The sequence below is a fragment of the Pleurodeles waltl genome, chromosome 12, assembly GCF_031143425.1.
Source record: "Pleurodeles waltl isolate 20211129_DDA chromosome 12, aPleWal1.hap1.20221129, whole genome shotgun sequence".
NCBI lineage: Eukaryota > Metazoa > Chordata > Amphibia > Caudata > Salamandridae > Pleurodeles > Pleurodeles waltl.
In genome coordinates this window covers 105,804,654-105,816,240 of record NC_090451.1, presented here as the reverse complement: position 1 = coordinate 105,816,240, position 11,587 = coordinate 105,804,654, and the positions used below count along the sequence as shown (strand labels likewise).

The 11,587-nt window shown below is 43.5% G+C and overlaps 1 non-coding gene across 1 annotated transcript; it reads left to right on the top strand.

Annotated features, from left to right (window-relative positions):
- The first annotated feature begins 1,063 nt into the window (after positions 1-1,063).
- Positions 1,064-1,137, top strand: TRNAI-AAU (transfer RNA isoleucine (anticodon AAU)). Its single transcript has one exon. It is a non-coding gene; the product is annotated as a tRNA-Ile (tRNA).
- Positions 1,138-11,587: the final 10,450 nt, after the last annotated feature.

Sequence of the window (11,587 nt, the reverse complement as noted above, 5' to 3'; positions counted from 1 at the left end):
GCACATTTTTTTGAGACAGATGATGATGGGAAAACTTCAAAGCCCTGAAGATTACCATCAACTCCATCTATTTCCATGACCTCCGACTCTCTAGGAAAGACCACTTGAATCGACAGGATCAGTCCAACACAGTAGCTCTCCAGCCAGGTTTGCTGGCATCTGTTGCGAAGAATTCAGGAGCATCCAGGTGTATTAGTGTCCACTTAGACAAGTGGTCTTCAAACTCTTTAATGCCGCATCCACCCAATGGGAAAAAAAAACATTGGTGCCTCCCCTCTGAATTGTCCACAATTCTTCTATTAAATTGACACTGTTTAAATATGTCTAGACCTATTTAAACATTGCAGTTAAGTTCTGTTACTGTTTTAAAAATGCAATCAAATAAATGACCCCAAATATACTATTCTGGTCAGGCCTGCCCTACTAACCAATTGCAGCGTCATGCTCTGCTGAGTAAACTGATCTCACGACAGTGAGGAATGCACAGGCCGGGTGGTGCCCGGCGCACGAAAGCGCGCCTTCTTGTGTTGTACGTCTCTTTGCGCAAATGCAAACTCAGATTTCCTGCACTGTGGTCGGCAGGAGAGACATGGGAAGGCGCAGTAGGGAAGGCTTGAGCAACGAACCGTTGGCTATGTTTTGTTGTTACTTTGTTGACAAGAGCTAAAGTAATTGGAAGCAGAAGGAACGGCCAGACCTAAAAAAAACTCTCTTACCTCCAACGCCGAATAACCACTATAATTATAATATCTCAAAAGCAGCTGGCCTTGTAAACTTAATGAGCAAGCAAGCCGATGCATTTTGGGTTTTGTTGTAAAAGAATAAAAATACTATCCATCCTTTCCTTTTTTTCCGGCAACAAGCGATGTTACAAAGATATCACAGCACACAGTGAGATTGAGTGAAAGAAGAGGCACTGAGGCTGGCGTGCAGCACTCCACAGCTCTTGTTATTGTAATCCAGACAGGGGGCGGAAGGGGAAAAGTATGAAGGAATTGCGATAGTGAGACCAACTCTTCTATCTATCTGCATTACATGGAAAAAGGATATCTTTAGTACTCATGGCCGGTTAGCTCAGTTGGTTAGAGCGTGGTGCTAATAACGCCAAGGTCACGGGTTCGATCCCCGTACGGGCCAGGTTGCATTTTTTCTCTCAACTAAACTCTTTTTTTCTCATTTAATCAAGCTCTTATAAATCCATACACTCTGTTGCTCCAGTATACGTTCACTTTCCATTAGTCCTTCTTTTGCCACTGCTGACCAAAGCTCAAGCCGGCAGCGCCAGTAGAACAACACAAGTGCAAGGGATTGTCTCTCCAAGATGGAGACACTGCCTCAGACTATGTCTCGTGAGAGGTGGAGGGAGACCAAGAGCTGATTATTAGATGCGTGGGGATAAGAGGAACATAACTCAGGTGAACAGATTCTGGATAGTGATGCTATAGCTAGGATCAGCAACATTACAGGGGAAAGGATAGGAAAATAATTAGGTGACAGAAGTATAGAAGTGGCTACAAGGGGGTGTGTCTCTCAAGAGGGCCGAAAGATACACTGAAGGCGAAGGTGAAGTGAAAGAAGAAAGAAAGATCAAAGGAAGTCGACAGTGATTGAGAGAAAACTCACAAAGGCAAATTGAGCAAAAGACAAGGCCTGGGGAGTTAGACTACTTCAATGCAAATTTACGCCGCAGATGAGCATGACAACTGACCCTTGTACAGTGGTGCTGAAACAATTTTCAGTGTGGGGGTGCTGCCATCAAAGGGCTTCTGAAAATCCAGGAATTATACAAAGAACAAGTCCTGCGGAATGAGCCGCGCACATTCAGAAAGAGTGGTGATGCGTTGGTTACTTATTGGTAATCTTCATTAGCCTTAGTCCATTGCGTCCTTGTGACAGTCATTACAAAGTAAGGTGATGTCACCTTCCTACAGGAAGAAAGAACAGGAGGATCCTTAAATGCTAGCCCCATGCACCCAACCTGGGTGCCAAGCCCTTGCCAAAGGACTGATGGGAAGGTGGGCAGGATGTAATGTTTGTGACAAAGACAAGATGGACTAAGGGTAATGCAGAGTTCAAAACATTGGTACTCAAATGCAAAACAGAAAAATTATTAAGCCATAATGCTTGACAAATGTATGCTCTGAGGACCAAGTAGCCACCCTAGGAATTTCCTAGATTGTTACTCACTGGAATTCAACCCAGGAGGTGGCCATTCCTCTCGTAGACCATCCCTGAACTGGAAGATATTCTTAAAAGCCTTGCAAAGCCAGAAAAATTTACAACTTAATCCACCTACTCAGAGTCATACAAGTCACCTTCTTGTCTTTTCCAGGCTGTCCAAAAGTCACAAACAAGGAGTCGGTTTTCCTGAACTGCAGAGGCCTGGTGACATAAATGAAAAGAGCTCTTTAAACATCAAGTGTATTCAGAAAATGTTCCTCCGGAGAGGAAGGAGAGGGAATGAAAGAAGGAAAAATTATTTCCTAAGATCTATCAAAAATAGACTTAACATTTGCAGCAAAGGTAAGGCTAGGCCTTAAAGTTACCCCATCTTCCAAAGTATCAAATGAAGAGAGGACAGCATTTTAAGGCTCCCAGCTCCCCAATTGTTCTCAGCAAGGTGATAGGAAATAGGAAAATAACTTTATAGGAAACAATCTTTATGTCTACAGTATCCAGATCCTCAAAGAGATAAAATTGCAAAGCCTATAAAAGATTAGGAAGATTCTGAGTTGGAGAAAAGGGATTTTTCAACTGGTCTTACAATTGACAAAAGATCAGAACAGTCTAGACACCAAAGACTGTAACATCGACGAAGGTACAGAAAAGTCCCTAAAAACCTTTATCGCAAAGCAATGAGCTTTCAGAGTGGAAAGAGATTCAAGTGAAACCCATTCAGAAGAAAATGCAAAATAGCAGACAAACTATAGGTAGGTGCCAAAAGATCATGAGCAGAACATCACGTCTCAAAAGACTTCCAGTTCTTTGAGTAAGACTTCGAAGTAGAAGGCCTGCCGGAGTGCTGAATTAACTCCACTAAGGAAGAGGAAAGACCCTTTGCTAGCAGTCCAGACTTCTCAACCTCCAAAGCGATAGAGTGAGTTGGAGCAAGAAGGTCAGGGACGACGTTCTGACAGAGACACACTTGAGCAGTACTCAAGGAGGTAGAAGAGCCAGGGTTTCAGAATAGGAAACCATGACATCTCTGGCCAATAAGGGCCCACAAGAATAAAGTTCTCTCGCCCCTGCTGAGACTTGAAGAGAACCATCTGGATCAATAAAAAGTGGGGGAATGTATAAAGGAGACTTCTCAGCCACTTTATCACCAATACGTCCACTACCTAGGCTCCTTGTTCCAGAAGCCTGGATCAGAATCGACAAAGATGAGCATTGTCCTTGTTTGAAAAGAGATCCAGAAAGGGTTTCACAAACTCTCTGCATATCTCTCAAAACAACGACCTGGATAACGTCAACTCCAGCAAATTTGGAAACCTCCAGCTGTCTGCCATCACATTGACGGTGCCCTTGATGTGTACTGCCGACGTGTGCAACAGGTTGATCTCTGCCCAATAACCCAATTGTTCTGCTATTGCATTGAGGGATTTTGAATGCATGCTTCACTGTTGGTTAATGTAAAAGACAGCTACCTTATTCTCTGTCTTTACTAGCACATTTTTTTGAGACAGATGATGATGGGAAAACTTCAAAGCCCTGAAGATTACCATCAACTCCATCTATTTCCATGACCTCCGACTCTCTAGGAAAGACCACTTGAATCGACAGGATCAGTCCAACACAGTAGCTCTCCAGCCAGGTTTGCTGGCATCTGTTGCAAGGAATTCAGGAGCATCCAGGTGTATTAGTGTCCACTTAGACCAGTGGTCTTCAAACTCTTTAATGCCGCATCCACCCAATGGGAAAAAAAAACATTGGTGCCTCCCCTCTGAATTGTCCACAATTCTTCTATTAAATTGACACTGTTTAAATATGTCTAGACCTATTTAAACATTGCAGTTAAGTTCTGTTACTGTTTTAAAAATGCAATCAAATACATGACCCCAAATATACTATTCTGGTCAGGCCTGCCCTACTAACCAATTGCAGCGTCATGCTCTGCTGAGTAAACTGATCTCACAACAGTGAGGAATGTACAGGCCGGGTGGTGCCCGGCGCACGAAAGCGTGCCTTCTTGTGTTGTACGTCTCTTCGCGCAAATGCAAACTCAGATTTCCTGCACTGTGGTCGGCAGGAGAGACATGGGAAGGCGCAGTAGGGAAGGCTTGAGCAACGAACCGTTGGCTATGTTTTGTTGTTACTTTGTTGACATGAGCTCAAGTAATTTGAAGCAGAAGGAACGGCCAGACCTAAAAAAAACTCTCTTACCTCCAACGCCGAATAACCACTATAATTATAATATCTCAAAAGCAGCTGGCCTTGTAAACTTAATGAGCAAGCAAGCCGATGCATTTGGGGTTTTGTTGTAAAAGAATAAAAATACTATCCATCCTTTCCTTTTTTTCCGGCAACAAGCGATGTTACAAAGATATCACAGCACACAGTGAGATTGAGTGAAAGAAGAGGCACTGAGGCTGGCGTGCAGCACTCCACAGCTCTTGTTATTGTAATCCAGACAGGGGGCGGAAGGAGAAAAGTATGAAGGAATTGCGATAGTAAGACCAACTCTTCTATCTATCTGCATTTCAAGGAAAAAGGATATTGGCAGTACTCATGGCCGGTTAGCTCAGTTGGTTAGAGCGTGGTGCTAATGGCGCCAAGGTCGCGAGTTCTATTCCCGTACGGGCCAGGTTGCATTTTTTCTCTCAACTAAACTCTTTTTTTCTCATTTAATCAAGCTCTTATAAATCCATACACTCTGTTGCTCCAGTATACGTTCACTTTCCATTAGTCCTTCTTTTGCCACTGCTGACCAAAGCTCAAGCCGGCAGCGCCAGTAGAACAACACAAGTGCAAGGGATTGTCTCTCCAAGATGGAGACACTGCCTCAGACTATGTCTCGTGAGAGGTGGAGGGAGACCAAGAGCTGATTATTAGATGCGTGGGGATAAGAGGAACATAACTCAGGTGAACAGATTCTGGATAGTGATGCTATAGCTAGGATCAGCAACGTTACAGGGGAAAGGATAGGAAAATAATTAGGTGACAGAAGTATAGAAGTGGCTACAAGGGGGTGTGTCTCTTAAGAGGGCCGAAAGATACACTGAAGGCGAAGGTGAAGTGAAAGAAGAAAGAAAGATCAAAGGAAGTCGACAGTGATTGAGAGAAAACTCACAAAGGCAAATTGAGCAAAAGACAAGGCCTGGGGAGTTAGACTAGTTCATTGCAAATTTACGCCGCAGATGAGCATGACAACTGACCCTTGTACAGTGGTGCTGAAACAATTTTCAGTGTGGGGGTGCTGCCATCAAAAGGCTTCTGAAAATCCAGGAATTATACAAAGAACTAGTCCTGCGGAATGAGCCACGCACATTCAGAAAGAGTGGTGATGTGTTGGTTACTTATTGGTAATCTTCATTAGCCTTAGTCCATTGCGTCCTTGTGACAGTCATTACAAAGTAAGGTGATGTCACCTTCCAACAGGAAGAAAGAACAGGAGGATCCTTAAATGCTAGCCCCAGGCACCCAACCTGGGTGCCAAGCCCTTGCCAAAGGACTGATGGGAAGGTGGGCAGGATGTAATGTTTGTGACAAAGACAAGGTGGACTAAGGGTAATGCAGAGTTCAAAACATTGGTACTCAAATGCAAAACAGAAAAATTATTAAGCCATAATGCTTGACAAATGTATGCTCTGAGGACCAAGTAGCCACCCTAGGAATTTCCTAGATTGTTACTCACTGGAATTCAACCCAGGAGGTGGCCATTCCTCTCGTAGACCATCCCTGAACTGGAAGATATTCTTAAAAGCCTTGCAAAGCCAGAAAAATTGACAACTTAATCCACCTACTCAGAGTCATAAAAGTCACCTTCTTGTCTTTTCCAGGCTGTCCAAAAGTCACAAACAAGGAGTCGGTTTTCCTGAACTGCAGAGGCCTGGTGACATAAATGAAAAGAGCTCTTTAAACATCAAGTGTATTCAGAAAATGTTCCTCCGGAGAGGAAGGAGAGGGAATGAAAGAAGGAAGAATTATTTCCTAAGATCTATCAAAAATAGACTTAACCTTTGCAGCAAAGGTAAGGCTAGGCCTTAAAGTTACCCCATCTTCCAAAGTATCAAATGAAGAGAGGACAGCATTTTAAGGCTCCCAGCTCCCCAATTGTTCTCAGCAAGGTGATAGGAAATAGGAAAATAACTTTATAGGAAACAATCTTTATGTCTACAGTATCCAGATCCTCAAAGAGATAAAATTGCAAAGCCTATAAAAGAGTAGGAAGATTCTGAGTTGGAGAAAAGGGATTTTTCAACTGGTCTTACAATTGACAAAAGATCAGAACAGTCTAGACACCAAAGATTGTAACATCTTCGAAGGTACAGAAAAGTCCCTAAAAACCTTTATCGCAAAGCAATGACCTTTCAGAGTGGAAAGAGATTCAAGTGAAACCCATTCAGAAGAAAATGCAAAATAGCAGACAAACTACAGGTAGGTGCCAAAAGATCATGAGCAGAACATCACGTCTCAAAAGACTTCCAGTTCTTTGAGTAAGAATTCGAAGTAGAAGGCCTGCTGGAGTGCTGAATTAACTCCACTAAGGAAGAGGAAAGACCCTTTGCTAGCAGTCCAGACTTCTCAACCTCCAAAGCGATAGAGTGAGTTGGAGCAAGAAGGTCAGGGACGACGTTCTGAGAGAGACACACTTGAGCAGTACCCAATGAGGTAGAAGAGCCAGGGTTCAGAAGAGGAAACCATGACATCTCTGGCCAATAAGGGCCCACAAGAATAAAGTTCCCTCGCCCCTGCTGAGACTTGAAGAGAACCATCTGGATCAATAAAAAGTGGGGGAATGTATAAAGGAGACTTCTCAGCCACTTTATCACCAATACGTCCACTACCTAGGCTCCTTGTTCCGGAAGCCTGGATCAGAATCGACAAAGATGAGCATTGTCCTTGTTTCAAAAGAGATCCAGAAAGGGTTTCACAAACTCTCGGCATATCTCTCAAAACAACGACCTGGATAACGTCAACTCCAGCAAATTTGGAAACCTCCAGCTGTCTGCCATCACATTGTCGGTGCCCTTGATGTGTACTGCCCACGTGTGCAACAGGTTGATCTCTGCCCAACAACCCAATTGTTCTGCTATTGTATTGAGGGATTTTGAATGCATGCTTCACTGTTGGTTAATGTAAAAGACAGCTACCTTATTCTCTGTCTTTACTAGCACATTTTTTTGAGACAGATGATGATGGGAAAACTTCAAAGCCCTGAAGATTACCATCAACTCCATCTATTTCCATGACCTCCGACTCTCTAGGAAAGACCACTTGAATCGACAGGATCAGTCCAACACAGTAGCTCTCCAGCCAGGTTTGCTGGCATCTGTTGCGAGGAATTCAGGAGCATCCGGGTGTATTAGTGTCCACTTAGACCAGTGGTCTTCAAAATCTTTAATGCCGCATCCACCCAATGGGAAAAAAAAACATTGGTGCCTCCCCTCTGAATTGTCCACAATTCTTCTATTAAATTGACACTGTTTAAATATGTCTAGACCTATTTAAACATTGCAGTTAAGTTCTGTTACTGTTTTAAAAATGCAATCAAATACATGACCCCAAATATACTATTCTGGTCAGGCCTGCCCTACTAACCAATTGCAGCGTCATACTCTGCTGAGTAAACTGATCTCACGACAGTGAGGAATGCACAGGCCGGGTGGTGCCCGGCGCACGAAAGCGCGCCTTCTTGTGTTGTACGTCTCTTCGCGCAAATGCAAACTCAGATTTCCTGCACTGTGGTCGGCAGGAGAGACATGGGAAGGCGCAGTAGGGAAGGCTTGAGCAACGAACCGTTGGCTATGTTTTGTTGTTACTTTGTTGACATGAGCTCAAGTAATTTGAAGCAGAAGGAACGGCCAGACCTAAAAAAATCTCTCTTACCTCCAACGCCGAATAACCACTATAATTATAATATCTCAAAAGCAGCTGGCCTTGTAAACTTAATGAGCAAGCAAGCCGATGCATTTTGGGTTTTGTTGTAAAAGAATAAAAATACTATCCATCCTTTCCTTTTTTTCCGGCAACAAGCGATGTTACAAAGATATCACAGCACACAGTGAGATTGAGTGAAAGAAGAGGCATTGAGGCTGGCGTGCAGCACTCCACAGCTCTTGTTATTGTAATCCAGACAGGGGGCGGAAGGAGAAAAGTATGAAGGAATTGCGATAGTAAGACCAACTATTCTATCTATCTGCATTTCAAGGAAAAAGGATATCTGTATGACTCATGGCCGGTTAGCTCCGTTGGTTAGAGCGTGGTGCTAATGGCGCCAAGGTTGCAAGTTCGATTCCCGTACGGGCTAGGTTGCATTTTTTCTCTCAACTAAACTCTTTTTTTCTCATTTAATCAAGCTCTTATAAATCCATACACTCTGTTGCTCCAGTATACGTTCACTTTCCATTAGTCCTTCTTTTGCCACTGCTGACCAAAGCTCAAGCCGGCAGCGCCAGTAGAACAACACAAGTGCAAGGGATTGTCTCTCCAAGATGGAGACACTGCCTCAGACTATGTCTCGTGAGAGGTGGAGGGAGACAAAGAGCTGTTTATTAGATACGTGGGGATAAGAGGAACATAACTCAGGTGAACAGATTCTGGATAGTGATGCTATAGCTAGGATCAGCAACGTTACAGGGGAAAGGATAGGAAAATAATTAGGTGACAGAAGTATAGAAGTGGCTACAAGGGGGTGTGTCTCTTAAGAGGGCCGAAAGATACACTGAAGGCGAAGGTGAAGTGAAAGAAGAAAGAAAGATCAAAGGAAGTCGACAGTGATTGAGAGAAAACTCACAAAGGCAAATTGAGCAAAAGACAAGGCCTGGGGAGTTAGACTACTTCAATGCAAATTTACGCCGCAGATGAGCATGACAACTGACCCTTGTACAGTGGTGCTGAAACAATTTTCAGTGTGGGGGTGCTGCCATCAAAGGGCTTCTGAAAATCCAGGAATTATACAAAGAACTAGTCCTGCGGAATGAGCCACGCACATTCAGAAAGAGTGGTGATGCGTTGGTTACTTATTGGTAATCTTCATTAGCCTTAGTCCATTGCGTCCTTGTGACAGTCATTACAAAGTAAGGTGATGTCACCTTCCAACAGGAAGAAAGAACAGGAGGATCCTTAAATGCTAGCCCCATGCACCCAACCTGGGTGCCAAGCCCTTGCCAAAGGACTGATGGGAAGGTGGGCAGGATGTAATGTTTGTGACAAAGACAAGATGGACTAAGGGTAATGCAGAGTTCAAAACATTGGTACTCAAATGCAAAACAGAAAAATTATTAAGCCATAATGCTTGACAAATGTATGCTCTGAGGACCAAGTAGCCACCCTAGGAATTTCCTAGATTGTTACTCACTGGAATTCAACCCAGGAGGTGGCCATTCCTCTCGTAGACCATCCCTGAACTGGAAGATATTCTTAAAAGCCTTGCAAAGCCAGAAAAATTGACAACTTAATCCACCTACTCAGAGTCATAAAAGTCACCTTCTTGTCTTTTCCAGGCTGTCCAAAAGTCACAAACAAGGAGTCGGTTTTCCTGAACTGCAAAGGCCTGGTGACATAAATGAAAAGAGCTCTTTAAACATCAAGTGTATTCAGAAAATGTTCCTCCGGAGAGGAAGGAGAGGGAATGAAAGAAGGAAGAATTATTTCCTAAGATCTATCAAAAATAGACTTAACCTTTGCAGCAAAGGTAAGGCTAGGCCTTAAAGTTACCCCATCTTCCAAAGTATCAAATGAAGAGAGGACAGCATTTTGAGGCTCCCAGCTCCCCAATTGTTCTCAGCAAGGTGATAGGAAATAGGAAAATAACTTTATAGGAATCAATCTTTATGTCTACAGTATCCAGATCCTCAAAGAGATAAAATTGCAAAGCCTATAAAAGAGTAGGAAGATTCTGAGTTGGAGAAAGGGATTTTTCAACTGGTCTTACAATTGACAAAAGATCAGAACAGTCTAGACACCAAAGACTGTAACATCGACGAAGGTACAGAAAAGTCCCTAAAAACCTTTATCGCAAAGCAATGAGCTTTCAGAGTGGAAAGAGATTCAAGTGAAACCCATTCAGAAGAAAATGCAAAATAGCAGACAAACTACAGGTAGGTGCCAAAAGATCATGAGCAGAACATCACGTCTCAAAAGACTTCCAGTTCTTTGAGTAAGACTTCGAAGTAGAAGGCCTGCTGGAGTGCTGAATTAATTCCACTAAGGAAGAGGAAAGACCCTTTGCTAGCAGTCCAGACTTCTCAACCTCCAAAGCGATAGAGTGAGTTGGAGCAAGAAGGTCAGGGACGACGTTCTGAGAGAGACACACTTGAGCAGTACCCAAGGAGGTAGAAGAGCCAGGGGTTCAGAAGAGGAAACCATGACATCTCTGGCCAATAAGGGCCCACAAGAATAAAGTTCCCTCCCCCCTGCTGAGACTTGAAGAGAACCATCTGGATCAATAAAAAGTGGGGGAATGTATAAAGGAGACTTCTCAGCCACTTTATCACCAATACGTCCACAACCTAGGCTCCTTGTTCCGGAAGCCTGGATCAGAATCGACAAAGATGAGCATTGTCCTTGTTTGAAAAGAGATCCAGAAAGGGTTTCACAAACTCTCGGCATATCTCTCAAAACAACGACCTGGATAACGTCAACTCCAGCAAATTTGGAAACCTCCAGCTGTCTGCCATCACATTGTCGATGCCCTTGATGTGTACTGCCGACGTGTGCAACAGGTTGATCTCTGCCCAATAACCCAATTGTTCTGCTATTGCATTGAGGGATTTTGAATGCATGCTTCACTGTTGGTTAATGTAAAAGACAGCTACCTTATTCTCTGTCTTTACTAGCACATTTTTTTGAGACAGATGATGATGGGAAAACTTCAAAGCCTTGAAGATTACCATCAACTCCATCTATTTCCATGACCTCCGACTCTCTAGGAAAGACCACTTGAATCGACAGGATCAGTCCAACACAGTAGCTCTCCAGCCAGGTTTGCTGGCATCTGTTGCGAGGAATTCAGGAGCATCCAGGTGTATTAGTGTCCACTTAGACCAGTGGTCTTCAAACTCTTTAATGCCGCATCCACCCAATGGGAAAAAAAAACATTGGTGCCTCCCCTCTGAATTGTCCACAATTCTTCTATTAAATTGACACTGTTTAAATATGTCTAGACCTATTTAAACATTGCAGTTAAGTTCTGTTACTGTTTTAAAAATGCAATCAAATACATGACCCCAAATATACTATTCTGGTCAGGCCTGCCCTACTAACCAATTGCAGCGTCATGTTCTGCTGAGTAAACTGATCTCACGACAGTGAGGAATGCACAGGCCGGGTGTTGCCCAGCGCACAAAAGCGCACCTTCTTGTGTTGTACGTCTCTTCGCGCAAATGCAAACTCAGATTTCCTGCACTGTGGTCGGCAGGAGAGA